The sequence below is a fragment of the Plectropomus leopardus genome, chromosome 8 (assembly GCF_008729295.1).
Source record: "Plectropomus leopardus isolate mb chromosome 8, YSFRI_Pleo_2.0, whole genome shotgun sequence".
In the NCBI taxonomy this organism is placed as follows: Eukaryota; Metazoa; Chordata; class Actinopteri; order Perciformes; family Serranidae; genus Plectropomus; species Plectropomus leopardus.
In genome coordinates, this window is record NC_056470.1 from 17413618 (window position 1) to 17429416 (window position 15799).

A 15799-nucleotide genomic window follows, 5' to 3' on the forward strand; every position below is an offset into this window, starting at 1 on the left:
GTTCTTTTCCTATCTCACATCCAGTTTTTGTCTCAGCTCTTGGCGTCCACCCAGCTGCAGTTTTGACCCTGAACTCTCAGCCTTTCTTCAGCCATCCAGCCTCTCCTGAGGATAATGGCAGAGGTTCTCACCTTTATAAACTGGCGTCATCAATCATTATTCCCATGCTGTCTGCTCCCATGGCAGCTTTTGTCTGCATGCCTGGCATATCCTCGGGCACCATTGGCAGATGGGCACGCTGGCACCCTCAGGTTGGAAAGACACAAAGAAAAACTACAGCAGCTCAGTGGGAACAGGGTTTTCTGACTGGACATGGTGCTGCCCCAATTACCTGAATTGTTGTGAGTACTTTATTTTTAGGAACAAGTGTGGAATGAGTGTGTGTGTGTGTGTGTGTGTGTGTGTGTGTGTGTGTGTGTGTGTGTGTGTGTGTGTGTGTGTGTGTGTGTGTGTGTGTGTGTGTTTTTTTTTTTTCTGCATTTTTTGGGTCTTTGTTTACTCATTCTGTGCTACTTTTTGGGCCTTGTCTTGTTAAGTTGCCAGATCAAGATTCATCTGTACATCGGTGTTTGTGTATTTCATGGAGGGGTCATGGTCAGTCTACAACAGAGTGAGTATCATACAGTTTAATTTAAGTCTGCTTATCTTTGCAAAGTGCACAACAAATAGTTGGAGTTCCTTCTATCCGCCTCAAAATTAATATCTGTACAATCCAGCAATCCATCCAAAAGTTGTTCAGTTTGGACCAAAGTAGTGGACTAACTGATCATCAGACCAACACCATCCAGAGAGCCACACCGCAAGTTTGACAAAAACACAGAATAAAAAGCAATCATGTATTTACAACAGCAACTGTGTTAACTCAAAATCACTGCAGTTAGTATTTATAGTATTTTCCAATGTTCATTTCCGCTTGCAGATGGAAAGTACACAGTCATTAAATCTGGCACATGCCATATCACTTCTCTGCTTTATATGAAAGTCTTTGTCTATAAACAAATTTAATAGAATTAAACAATAAAGTTCTACCAAACAGAGACGGATAAACTGTTCAGCAGGGTGCAGTGGGAAAAGCTTTGTGAGTTTTGGATTTTAACTGAAAGCGTGGAATCGAAAGGAGTAATTATTAAGAGGACCTTAAGTGTCTTTGGAGGTGGAATAGGGACTTTGATGATTTAAAATATAAACTGATGCCAGTCCATGCATTGCTTTAAAAGAAAGTAAAAGAAGATGCATTGGATTTTGGATAAACTGGAGGGGAAATATTAGGCCAACTGACTGACACATAAATCCACAGTAATCAAGATGCAAAGATGTGCAAGCGTGTAAAACAAAACGTCTGTAGATCTCTATCATCGTGTGTACCGGATCACAGTCACCAGATGACATTTATAGTCACAACAGCAAACACAGCCAGACAAAGCCTGGATTACGCAGCCCTTTATTACCCTGAAATCAGTGCATCTTTGCATCTCTTCGACCCGCCCCCCAGACTCTGATAAGAGACAGCAGTAATTCCTGACACATTTTTATCCACTAGCGTTACATAACATTCATCCCAGTCATGCCTTTGATTACACTGTAATGAACTGAAGCCCATTCGTGGCAGAATGAATTAAAAGAGCTTATGGAAGTTGGGCCCAGCGGAGCGTAGAGATTACCCACACAAAACCTGCTACGGTCATTATTTCACCTTTGTAGTCTTTTGGCTCCTGGACTGGTGCAGGAGAAGAAGTGCTGGAGGGCCATAGGCTACAGATATGTGCTCCATGCTAATATACTGTATGCATTATTATACTTGGCACTGCATAGCTGAATATTAGAGCAGTAAAAAGAGAAGCTGGACCTGCTAATGCAGACTGTATACAGGGAAGAAGAAGAGGACAGAGGGAATACATAGAGGACAGGAAGGAGGAGGGGGGAGTTGGGGGGTACAATAAAGGAATGGTCAGTATCCACAGAGAGTGAGGTGAGGAGCGAGTGAGGGAGGGAACAGAGGAGGAGGGAGGGAGGCAGGCAGGCAAAGAAGAAGGGTGATGTCACCTCTAACAGGCAGCCAATGAGAGTCAGGGAGGGAGAGAGAGAGCGGCCGGAGGAGGGTGTGTTTTTCTATCACTGCAGCATCAGCAGAGAGGAGAGGGTCACAATCAATTTCATAAAGAAGAGGAAGAAAAGGCACAAGTAGATAAGGAAGAGAGGGGAAAACAGGACGCAAGGAGTTGCCTGAGGAAGGGAACATCCCTGTGAAGGTAAGAGGATGCTTTTGCGAGGATACGGACAGTTTGTCATTAAACAGAATGAGAGCGGGAGAGAGCTGGTGAGCAGATTAATTAGGCTGTTAGGTGGAGGTGGCTTGTTACGGAATCACACCTTTGCCTCATCTTCCTCTGACGGTAAAAGATGATCATGTAAATCAGTTTGACAGCTTTTTTCCTGCTCCCATCAGGTGTGTTGATGTTTAGTAAATCTTTAACATTACAGCTATATCAACACACATAGTTTGAGAAATAAATAATGAGACAAAATTCAAAACACTTTTTTTTATTTCAGTGGTAGTGGGGGTTGTTATCAGTTATACTACACTGTAACGTTGGATCACTTTAAACTGTAAAAAGAAATGTTGAGTATTGAAGGCAGGTGGCATGGATAACCTGTTGGTGCAGATTACTTGTAGTGAAAATGTTTTTTTCTGTTGCATTTGTATGTTTATCTTGCCGATTGAACATTGAGTGCTTTGGATGCAACAGGGTCTCCTCTGATAATAATTCTGAATCTATAGCAGTGCTGTGTGCAACTGAATTGCCTCACTAAACACTTTATGGGCCAGATTACAAGATCATTTTTACATAATGTTATCTGATATGTCTTAATTTGGGATTTATGTTTTTGGAAACTAAATGCAACTTGGATTATTTGCCTAAGGAAAAGAAAGAAGATTTTTAGTTTTTAATATCTGCAAAGTGTATTGGACTTCACTTTAAATCTGTTGCATTACCATACGTTTATTACAAAAATGTACAGACAGCCAGTCTATACAATCTTCTACCAAATGTGAAAAATATATAATGCAGATATACGTGAAATATTCTCTTTTGCAATGCATATTTCATTGGGAATTTTTCTGCAAACTGATGGTAATTTCTCAGGCAAATTTCATGCTTTGCCTCTCCTTCTGCCTTGCTACTTTAATATGAATATTCGTGTTCTCTCCACGTTCCCCTCCCCCAGCTAATAGCTAAGTGGCTCAATGTTAAGTACGGCCCATGATTGCAATGTGCTGCTACAATTTTCATTGATGTGGAGGATGAGACTTTGTACGGTGAACAGCACAGCAGTAGCAGACTACAACAATTTTCTAGTCTACCAATCTTATCTCCTGCAGCTGCAGTAGATCTGTTTTGCCAGAGTGGGGTAACCTAAAACCACAGACCTTGGAAGGAAGAAATACAGGGAATCTAAAAAAGGACTGGAAGATGGGAAAGATAGAGAGAGAGATTCAGATATCAACAGGAGACAGAGAGTGAGATAGATATTTATACGGGAGGAGATATCAGGGGGAGTGAAAATAAGGGTGGGGCAGCGCTCGCAGCAGACTATGTGGAGGTGTGCCCATGAAAAACAGGCACTCACCTGGCTGTGTGCCATACAGCTGCCTGCTGTCACCCTCTGCGGCCTGTTACACATCTGTTTTACCCAATGGCAGAAAATAGACAATGTTCCAACAGTTGTGTTAATGATGTAGATATCGGTTTTACCAGAAGCAGCTGCCACAGGCTGTAAGCTTGTTATGTCTGTAGGTTGTCTGTACGTGTCTGGTGTTTTGTAGGTGTTCATTTGCTCATAACTTGCAGTCCCATTCTAAAGATATGACCAGAATTGCAAAAATATGACCAGGTGCACAAAGATATGTATGTGTGTTGGTATTTTGGTGCATCTGCTCATATTATGTGAGTGCATGTGTGTGTGTGCTTGTGGTGTACTGAACCTGCTCTCTTTCCCTCCCTCCCTCCATCCCTACATGCCTCAGTAGCTTGCGGCTTGTCCCAGATGAACCCAGTCAGGGGACTGGAGGGGAGGGAAGGCACTGCGCCTGACAATGACTTGTTACCATCTGTACAACATCCATAAACATACTGCATTGCACACATTCACACATTCACACAATAGATCAAGATGGAGCTGCTGCTGAAGAGGGTGTGTTGGAGTGAATGAGCGCGTGTGTGTGCATGTGCGTGTGCATCCTCTCCGTGGCAGCAATGCCCCAGAGACCCACTACTGGTCACATTATCATACTATTTAATGCAGCGTGGGGTTTGTATGGCAGAGGCAGCCAGATCTCTAGACGGTGTTTGGGAGCTGCAAGTGTAGCAGGGATGTTGTTGTCAGAGTAGCAGGCTAGACTTGGAGTGTATGATTACCCCTCTCTACAGTATGGTGCAGAATGTAATCTCCCCTCGGACACGGACTGGTTAATTGAGCTGTTCCATCAAAGAGATGGATGGAAACGGGGATTTATTTGAGTAGAGAGGGACAGGAATCTGCAGTGAAAAGAGAGAGAAGAGGCAGGGGAGGATGGTGTAAGCAACATAAAAAAGATAAAGGGGAAAGAGAGGAAGGTGGACCTCCTTTTGAAACGCAAAACATCCTTTAATGCATGTTCACGGCTATAGGTACTGAAGAGAGAGAGAGAGAGAGAGGGGGATCAAGTAGGATATAGTAAAGGGCAAGGTCAGTAGGGAGGATGAGCGCAAAAGTAAGAAGCATAGAAATGAGAGACGAGATGATTAAAAGGAGCATTTTGATTGTGGTTATGGTTATTAAAAGGCCTGAAATATGTGGTCAGATATCTATGCTTTTGCTCTATTAATTTTTATGGCACGATAATGTCAGAGACTGGCCTGCTTCCAAATGCCTTTAGTCCTGCAGTTGAAGTGGAGAGCTGGTGTTGTGTAGGAGGAGATCTGTTCTCAATCTGCCAGTTAGGAGCAACTCCGGGGAAGAGCAGTGCTGCGCTGGCCCTTTGCTCCTAAGCCACCTGTTATAGCCTCGGGGCACCTTTGCCAGTCATCCCACTCACCAAACACAGTTACATCAACACAACATAAACACATCTGCAGAGGCACAACTTCTGCAACACACACACAAACAAACGCCCTGCATATACACGCTACAAAGATCCTGTTGCAGTGCGCCAAATTAAAGATTCTCTTATGTTGCCTCCCTGGCCTGATTACTTAAGCGTCTGCTACTGATCAAAGAGCACACTCGCCACTCTCTGGGGAGTCAGCCATTAAAGTTGAGACGGGGTAAAATAAGGGTTAAGAGAGAGAAGTATCGCTGCGACTGAAGTGTCAACAATAACTGTTTCATCTCCGGTTTCCTGTTATCCTCTGAGAATAATAGTTGTAAAGTTACAAACTCAAAGCCTTGCAAGCAAACTCTCTTGAGTTATCTTTCCAGCGTGTGCCTTTTTGATGCCGTGCATGTGTGCGCGTGCACCTTCAGGATGCTGTCAAGATGGAGAGTCAGTCCCCTCCCCACCCCTTGTGGTTGCAGCTTGGAGGCTGTTTGATTTAGGCTGTGCAGATGGGAGTCAGCCCACTGGGTGTCAAGTGGGGGATCGTGTAGACATGCTGTCAGGGTTTGGTGAAGAATACATTGAGGTGATTTAGGGAGCTAAGGGTCAGATGGATTGACAGGCCAGCCACGGATAAATGATTATAGAGAAGTGAGGAGGAGGGAAGGAACCCGGCAAAATGGGAGAATGAAATTTGCAGAGGTGAAATAAGGAAAGAAGGGAGGATAACCTATAGATGAAAATGATTGATTTAAAAGGCAGCAGGATGGTACAGAGATGGCAAAAAGATAAGGGCTGTTATAGAAGATGAGACAAAGAGGAAGAAGACTGTCATGACAATTTCTATGAACCTCCTTGTTCCAGTCATCGTTTTAGACTTCTGTTCTCTCTTCTTAGACAGCTAGAGCAAACCTTTCAACCTAAGTAATCTATTTTTTCTTTTTACTGCTTCTGTATCTCTATTCTTTCCCTTCTCTTCTTGCAGTTCTATGGTTTCACTTGTCATATCAGTATTCATGCAGTGGTGGACAGAGAAGCCCACATCAGGGTCTTAATCAAAATAATGACTACGGCTCCTGTTAGCCTTCCCAGAAAGAGGCTTTCAGACAAAGACACATAAATCCAACCCTGTTATACAACTGAACCAATGATGGAGACTAGGGAACAAATAGAGGCGTCATGTATGGAAATGAATTTAATTTGGCAGAGTGAATTACCTTATTACAGTTCTCAGAAGTGATGGTATGAGAGAGGGGAAACTGTAGAATTCCCCTGGGTGACAAATAAGATATTGACGGTTAAAATTACAAAACTGGAACCCCGCAGTGGATATTACTTGAAACCAGCAGAGAAATTAATTACTGCCAAACAAACAAACAACGAAATTTGAGGCCCCAGTTAGTGTGGAAAAATATCTCAAAATGAGGGAATAAAAAATCAATTTTTTTTTTATTATTATGGTGCAAACAAATTAAAATTCCTTCAGTTGACAAAAGCAGCAATGCAATTAATCTACACATAAAATAAGACTGGGGATGAATTGGGGGAGATATGAAACTCCCTTTCTGACCTTCTCTTTGCTTGCTTGATGCTGTCCTCGTCCTTTTTCTGTCTCTGACAAAATGATGTCTTTGTCTCAGCAAAACACAGAATTCCCCTTAGCGTCAGTCCATCTGCACCACAGTCGGCTTTATCAGAAAGCCTTTATTGTCCACATCAGTGACTATAATTAGACTAAACTGACCCTCTGTCCAGTGTGTCTCCCAACTGCGTCTATGAAGTGTTCTGTTGATTGTCAGAGGTTTCTCGTGCGTGCTTGACTCACCATTAACACGGGCCAGTATGAGATGACCTCATGAATGAATTAACTAGACATCAAACAACAATGTTGGCTTTATTGCCTTTCATTTGAGAAAGATAATGTCGAGTGTCTGGTGGCGACATCATTGTGACATACAGTAAGTAAGTCTAAGTTTAATGGCTTCTGGGTAAAACAGCTTAAAAATTATCTTATGTATTTTTTGAATGCTTGAATGTATTCATGTTTTTATGCTTTTATCCTATTCTTTCCACGATAAAGCTATTCATTTATTATCTAATACAAAAACTTCTAGTTATTGCTTTTTTTTCTTTTTCAAAGTCCTTGTAATGATTTTTAACTTATCTTATAGTCTCTAAACATTTAATCAGAAACTAAATTGGACACTAATTTAAGCAAAAACATTTTAAGATTAATAATGAAATGTTATTATTAATAGTAGTAGTAGTGATACAAACAGCCTCCACTTGTATTGTCTAGTGATATTTTATAGATATCATATATATCTATTTTGCTTTATGCTATAAATACCAAATTATAATTATAAAACTATCTGTGAAGCTATATTTTCTGTTTTAATTGGGCTAGATTAGCCTGAACTAGCTAGCTGTAAACAAAATTACTCTTTCAGCAGTTATCTCAATGCTAAACACTTTTTTTTTTTTAGCAAAAATATTCATTTTGGGGGGGGGTTACATAAAAGCATTCAGTCTGTCTATGAAGGAAAGCATTGAATCAAAAATATTTAACTTCTTTTTTTTCTCTCTTTTTATCTTTTGTCATAAGAAAAATAACTGCAAATTGGTGATAGGTTAAAGTAGGTAAGTTATTGGTCAACAACAGCTAACCTTCAGTATGCTGCCTTCAGGTGCTTTAGGAAATTCCAACAGAGCAAATTTAGCACATATAAAGTAATAATAAGGTTTTTTGTTAAGGACAATATCTCAGACAAATGTGGCTTTATTGTGATACTTTGGGGAGTATGTGTCATTGTACCAGTCTGGCTTTAATTACATTGTGCAGGCGGTTTATTGAGGGGACATGACAGCATTGGTTTACTAATTTATTGATTTGTTGCTGAGAGGCCGGCTGCATTTTTAATGAAACTTGGGGGCATGATGTATCTGTAGGATTGGAGCTGTAGGACATTAAGCACTGTTGCTTTTCTCTAAATTACATCATACCGCTCTACTAAACTTTTTTTTACACTATCTAAATTTATTTTTCACCTATGCTCATTTTTCCCTCTAAATGTTTCTCAGTGTCCTTGTCATGACTTTCAGTCTGCTCCAGTTTTTTCTCCTTTAGCCAACTTAAGCTCAGCAAAAAGGTATTTTGACAGTCATTACGCCAACAGTGGGATAGCAGTTTTCAGCCACCCGTAATAGATACAGGTGCATCTTTTACACAGGTAGTGTTTGACAGTCATGACTAAATGTTTTGTGTGAAGGCTGCAAGTCACTGTTCTCCTGAAGGACACTGACGTTCTGGCCCTGAGGCATTATCATCGACATGTTTCTGTGTGCTCCCAGAAAGACTGGGCTGGAATACGACCTTGAGGCTTATGCCAGAGCAAATCAGGCATTTACTGATGAAGATGATGTTTCCTGGAACTCTGAAAAGTCAGTCTGGCAATTTAAGGCTTCAATTTTAGTTTAACTGAGTCTTTAATAGGAACAGTTTGTAAGATTTAGAGCAATTTTGTGGCATCTAGCAGTGAGGATTGCATATTGCAACCAAATGATACCTTGCCCTGCAGTGTTCATTGGTTGGGGATGTTTTTACCATGAGCCAAATTATCTGAAGAAGTATCTTCCTTTTCAAAATAAATTGACCAGGTGATTAAAAGCAGTAAAAAAAAACCAAAAAGCAACTTTATGTTACAAATCAGTGTTTCTCCTATGCTGTTAGCCCAGCACCTGCCAGTGCTCACCTTATTTCTGATCCTGACATTCAGGAGGTTTTTACTGTTTGTCACACAAATCACCACTGGGTATTTAAACCACTGAAAAAAGCAGTTACATATTACAAATCAGTGTTTCTCCGATGCTGTATGGCATGTTGAAGATGGGCTGCAAGCCCAGCTCCTGCTAATGTGTGTTTACCTTTTCTCTCTGATAACTTGAGATCCAGATGTTCATGAGGTTTTTACTGTGAGCTGAAGAGAGAACTCGATTAATGAGTCCTAAAACATGGAAATCTGCTAGCATTTCAGCACCTCCGATCCCCTCGTCTCAAAGTCAATGGTTTTTTAAATGGGTTTTTGGTTAGAAGCCTTAAATAAGGTCTGTGGTTAACACAAGCTTGAGAGACTTTGACGTTTTGTTCTACAACATAGAATATATGAGTAAATACCCCACTTGCAAACTTTAAAGCTTTTACGTGTCTTACAAAAGACAGTTGCTAACAAGTGGCTAAATGAGATTATAGAACGTCATCATCGCGGTGGCAATGCAGCAGTAATGTAGTTTATAATAGCCTAGCATTAGCTTTTTACTTCTGGCAATTGCATTTCGGCTTCAAAAATCCATGCATTCGTTTTTTAATATTATCCTGCTGAACAAAATGTTTAAGTATCATTAATGTTTTTTTTTTTTACCACAGAGCTTATTTCTGCAATGATCCAAAATCCAATGGAAAAATCACAAAAGCTTTTTGAGGGGGCAACCAGGGCAACATTGCTGTGGGGTTGGCCTGCAGAAAAATATCATCCCTGGGGCACTCTATTATCCACAGAGGTCTCTTTCCTTCCAGTATAATTGTACCCAGTGAGAAATACCAGTAAAAACACTAAATAAAGCCGTCCCACCTTACAAAATCTGTGTTTCTCTGAGACTCGTGCAAAAACGCAAAACGCCCTATCTAGAGCCAGTGTTTCTTTAGAAACATGGCAGTGTAACGTGGCGATCTCCATAGACAAAGACGTGCTCCGTATGTAGTTATAAAGGGCTTATTCTAAAGTAACAAAAACATAATGATTCTTATTTTCAGGTGATTGCACACTAGAGAAAAACATACCTATTATATTATACTCCATTTCCACCAGTATATCCCCCTAAATCCTACACAATTGACCTTTAAATTGTTATGATAAGATGGGAAGCAGTGTCTGGTATATTTCAGCCTAGAGACGCAGAGTCAGGAGAGCAACTCCTGTGTTTTTTGAGGCATTCGAGTTAGTGTGCTGAATTGAAAGTGACTGCTTGACATTGACTGAGAAGCACATACATAATTTTCTCACCTCTGAAACACAGTGTGGTCTGATAGTTTTCTGTATCCATCGAAAGGCTTATTTATTTTGAGTGTTTACATTTAAGTATATTGATTTCGTTTCACTTGTCTCTTCCCCACTCTATACCTACACTTCATTTGAATTAACCATAACCGAAATAGATGGGGCATGAAACACGAGCATCCACTCAAACAGACACAGTGGCCTCAAGTACTGCAGGTGATGTAAAGTAAACAGGCTGGCGCTATTTGTCTCCTCCGCGTGTCTCGGTGATGTTGTGACTGTAGTTTCTCGGAGGCCCTTTATCTGCTGTGTCAGCCATGATATATTCATTAGGGTTGGATTACAGAGAGTGGGAGGGGATCAGGTTTTGAGTGGGTTGTAATCCCCATACACTGGCCTAATTTAATCTCACCTACTGTGCCATCCTATTACACACTACACCCACCACATGCATGCAGGCACTGGCTGGAGGAGAGCGAAGGAGGGGCGGGGAAGGTTAAAACAGGGTAATGTCAGACAAGAGGCGTGGAGACAAAGAGGGAGAATTGTAAGAAAATAGCTACAGAGAAGGAGAATTGATTATGAGCAGCAGGAGAGAGATTCAAGTACAGGAAATGTCAAGGAGTTGAGAATGTCAGAGACAAAAGTGGAGACAGATAGGATTTAGAGAGGTGTGCTCTTTAAGCCTGCTTTTGTGAGTAACAACAGTCGTGTTGTCTCTTTCTCCTCTGAGTGGGCAGCCTCGTCTTCCAGGGTGGACGTTTCTTGCAGCATGTCTCAAATGACTTATTATACATATATAGAATATAAATGCATGAAACTGTGTATCTTTGTATGTAAGAAGCTGGATTTTTTTTTTCTTTTGGTGTTTTAGCCAGTAGGGAGAGCAGAGGTGGAACCCAGTCAGTGTTTTGCTGGTCACAAGTAAGTCTCAAGTCTTTGCAAGTCAAGACAAGCAACACCAGAATCAAGTCCTCGTGCCAAAGTGACAAGTCCCAAGTCCTGAAAAGTTATAATGGGCTCTTCACCAAATGTAATGCCACTTTTTCAACTTATATTTTTTGCAATGCGTTTGTTGTCGACCACCACATAGTTTCTGTACATGAACGAAATTATCTTATATCATTCGTTCCAACTGACACTCTGTATTGTAACCTTAGTTCTTCATGGTTCTCTCCTGCAACTTGATTGGATGCTGTTGGATTGGTTCAAACAAAGTGGATCTTGGGAATTGAGGGTCAACTTGCTGGGAATTTATAGTTTTAAGTCAGTTGATTTAAGAAATGAAGGCAAATGGATTAATTTGTGATGCTTTTGAAAAAACATCCTTTTCAATCTGTGGGCCTGAGGGAAGGTTTCAAGTATTTCCAAGTTGAAAGGCTCAAGTCAAAGTTAAGTCAGAAGTCATTTACATGAAGTTTAGTTTAGTCTTAAATCAAATTTGTGACTCGAGTCCTACTTGAGTCCCAGTCATGACATGAGTCTACACCTGTTGTCCAGAGTGATGGTACAGATTGACAGGGAACACAGGGAGAAAGTGGAAATGTTTCCATGAACCTGAAGATCGTGGCATTTTTTTCAACCCATGCAGACTGAACGCCCCAGCTGGCAATGAAACACAAATATATCCACACGAGATTATTGTCGCCTATTGCTTTGTCATTTAGGGGCAGCTGTGGCTCAGGAGGTCGAGCTGGTCAACCACTTACTGGAAGATTTGTGTTTCGATCCCCAGCTCCTCTAGTGCACATGTTTAGGTATCCTTTGGTGAGATAATTGCTGTTCCATCAGTGTTCGAGTGTGTTTTTAAACTAAGTAGCAGGTGGGACCTTGTATGATAGCCTTGGCCTCCAGTGTGTGAATGCATGGGTGAATGTGACATTGCGTTAAAGCATTAAAGCTCTGACACTTATTCATCATTATTGGGTTGAAAACAAAAACACATTTCAGTTTGGAAATGTGTCCAGTGTGGCTTCTGCTTAGAATATTTTGGGATGCCTCCCCATCTCATTAAATTTGTTTGGTCAAACTGCAAATAATTTGCATGTCAGGGAGATCTTGCACAGTGAAGGTTTACATAACCTATTCTGCTGTTTTCTTTACCAATCATGACCTACATCCCTCTCATCATCACTCCTTATAGCCCACACAAATCAGGCCATGCTAACCTGCTGCACACTCCACGCACCAGTATCCACCTGAAGAGGAGTCTGTGAATCTGTTCTTGTTAGCCTCTTCTGAATGCAGACTTTTAAATCAGGTTAGTGTTGGAGTTGTTTGACTTGCTCCCTGAATTGATCAGGGGTAATTGGGCATGGCGCTACAGAGAGCCTCACACAGTGCCCGAGCTGCAATAATGAGCTCTATATTTAGCTATAAAACTGTCTGTTTACATCAGCCATCATGCTCTGTTGCACAGCGGGAAAGATTGGGCAATTGTGTTTTTGTGGCCAAACTTGCAGGGTGCACTTGAGTGTAGCAATTTTTGTAAATCATTTGTTGAAATCTGTGCTGGAGAGAGGACTGACTGATGTAGCAGGAAGCGATAAGGAGACATGGGGTGATGCTACGAGGAAAAGATAAAAGGTGCAATCCCCCAGAGGAAACAAGAGAGCAACAAGAAGGAAAAATAGATTTATTCAGAGGTGCAGATGTCACATCGGGGGAAGGCGGGAGATGAAGAGAGAAAAGACCCGGAACATGAAACAAGCCACACTGAGATAAAGACAGAACCAGGAGAGACTAGACAGAGGGCCCGGACATTGTTAACAAGTTTAACGAGGTAATTATACACATAAGCAAAGACCTCATCCTCCAGGCGTTACATAGCTGGGCGGGGCAGAGGAAGCAGGAGAGAAGGTGCAACACAGGGAGACAAAGAAAGGACGTTTATTATCAGTAACCTTTTAATAATGTTGATTGCACCATTAAAGTGTGATCCCGCTCAGAGCGACAAGCAGGAAGTGTGAGAGTGTGGAGGTTAAGATGAGAGGTGTGGTCACAATTCTGTAACAAAATCCCAGAAGAGTCACAAGAGATGAGGTCCAGTCTATATCCCGTTTATTACACTCACAAGCGGGTGCAATACCGTCAACATTAACAGAAAACTGTTCATGGGATTGACCAAACTTATTTTTTATATATATATATATATATATATATATATATATATATATATATATATATATTCTCTTCTCAGAACACAAAGGGTAGCCATACCTCTTAGAAAAATCATTCAAATTTTTTTTGGGAGGATCATCACATCAAAAACCCTATTGTAAAATAACTAGTACACGATTCTTAGTGGAAAACATTTAAATCCCAAAGTACATTGCAGTGTTTACACAACCTAACTAAATGTCAAAACACTAACGATGTCTGAGAGTACACTAGCACATCATCAGACAGTATTACTTACACATCAAATAATTATAAGTGAATCTTAATTAAGTGAATTTTAATTATTCCATTAAAACGACAATGTAGGAAGATAAAGAGAAGCGGATACAGGGAGCAGAGGAAGATGGGAGGGTAAAAGGGTAAAGGACAGAGATCCTGTAGTGATTAAAATGTCAGCGCGTGCAGAGGCAGATGCACACCTGCCAAGCACACGCACACTCACACACACATGCAGCTCACCTGCGTCTTCTCAGGCTGTGTACAGACTGACTCTATGACACTCACTAAACAGGAAACACAACCCCAAACAAAAATAGTAGAACTGCCTGCTGTAAAATCAGCATGTGTTCAGTTGGGATGACTACATTCTCGATGGGTGCCATATATCATCATCTTATTGCGTCCTCGTAACTTTTTCACTCCCCACATCCCCTCTGTCTCTCCATTCCTCCTCCTGTCTCTCCTGCATCCAGACAGTCTGTGTTGTATTTATGACTGTGTAGTGAACACCGCTTTGACCAGCCCGTGGTTTAGAGGGGGACAAACAATCTGACAGTAAACGTTAGTGACAGGACTGTTACTCGCCGTGCGGCCGTCATACACTCTGTTCCCTGTGTTTCAGCCCCTCAGCCATGCCTGCGGGGCCCGTCCGCCTCCACAAGTGTCAGAAAAGCTGGTTTCTTCTTTCAGTTTGGATAAAGAGAGAGACTCCGAAGGTGTTCGAGAAATGTTGTCATGCAAAAGCTGTGTTTGTTTGGCTAGTGCTCGCTGGCAGGAGTTGCTGACGTGCTGTGTGGGTGTCCTATATAGGAACCAGCAGCATCAGCATGTTTTAAGCCATGCTATCATGGGGTGGAGATGATTTAGATACCTGCCACTACAGCAGAGGATTTAATGTACTAGAATATTGCCACTATTCTTTATTTTCTCCATGAGAAGGTGTGAATCTGTGTTATGTTGACTGTGGGAGTATACACAAGAGTATCAACAGCTGGCCGGGAGCATCTTTGTTTTGCGTGTGTCTACAGTATAGATGTGGATTGTCAGACCTTGTTGGCCTAACTCTCAATGAAAAGCTCATCAACTGGTTGTTTAGCCGAAGGGAAAGGTCACCGCAGCTTCCCCTGCATGCCTGTGGCCTCTCTCTCTGTTTCTATCTGTTTTTCTCTCCCTCTGTCTCACTGGAATTGGGGCCGAACCCTTTCTGTCATCTCTCATAACTGAAGCAAAACGGGAGGGAAAGAGAGATGAGAGAGTGCGGTGCAGTTGTGGCCACAGCTGGGGCTTCAGCATACAGGGCAATACCCCTGGAGGAAGAGGAGAGGGGAATGAAAAAGATGATGCAGGAGGAGGGGGAGCGAGGAACGAGAGGCGCAGTGAAGCTCTGCAAAACAATATAAATATAGAAAGGAGATGAAACAGCTTCCTCACTTCTTTTTTCGCTTATTCACTCTGTCTGCCTCCTTGAATAGATAATATAAAGCCAGATATACTTGTCACTCCCTTTAACTGTCTGACAGGAGATGACGCACACACACCAACACACACACATGCAAACACAGGCAAGAAGGAACAGGTTGTCTGTTTACTCTTTCATATTGCGCCTCGCTGAAAATTGCTGCGCGTTCCGGAAAATGTCACGTCCTTGATCTCTTTGCACCACTACACACTGGTGCGTGGAGGGGCTGGAGACGTGGGGAGGGGGATTTGCAGAGACAGGGGTCTGCAGCAGAGACGGGGCTGCGCGCCTCAGATAACACTGCAGCCTTTGATGGAGCTTGGCCCTTCTCTGTTGGAGAGCACAAGCCGCTCCGCCTCAAATAGATCTGCGCTGCGGACTCCATTGGTAATGATTGGATTTAGTTACAGAGCAGAAATGGCTCGCTGATGATAATGATAACAGATGCGATGGGAGTTAGTCAGCCACTTAGGGCCGAGGGATTGTACCGATGCTGTGCCAGCCTGCAAATTTCCCCTCAGACTGGATGGTCTCTCTCAGGCTTGATAAAAGTTGATGGCAGAGGTTGATAGAATGCTACCTATAATTGCATTGTGTATGATGTTGGCTGGGAGGTTGTAATGAAGATGTAGTGCAGCACAGACGGAAGACAGTGTTCCATAAGCTTCTTCCTATAGGGAAGGAGAGGGAGACTGTGAGAGAGGGGAGGGGTGGGGTAAAGGAGTTCAGGGAGAGGAAAAGGGGAGTTTTTAGGCTGATATAAGTAGCGAGAGGCAATCAGCAGGGAGTAGAGAATAGAGAACAGAAGTG

General features: G+C 42.0%; 1 protein-coding gene across 4 annotated transcripts in view; it reads left to right on the top strand.

Moving 5' to 3' along the window:
• Nucleotides 1-264: 264 nt before the first annotated feature.
• Nucleotides 265-15799, top strand: part of l1cama (L1 cell adhesion molecule, paralog a) — a 52262-nt gene continuing 36727 nt past the window's right edge. For 3 of the 4 annotated variants that reach the window (XM_042491479.1, XM_042491481.1, XM_042491482.1), the window contains exon 1: nt 2110-2249. The gene's annotated coding sequence lies outside the window, so the exon portion shown is untranslated. Of the gene's footprint in view, nt 342-543; nt 611-2109; nt 2250-15799 lie in introns of those variants that run through there. The other variant, XM_042491480.1, reaches the window with a different exon arrangement.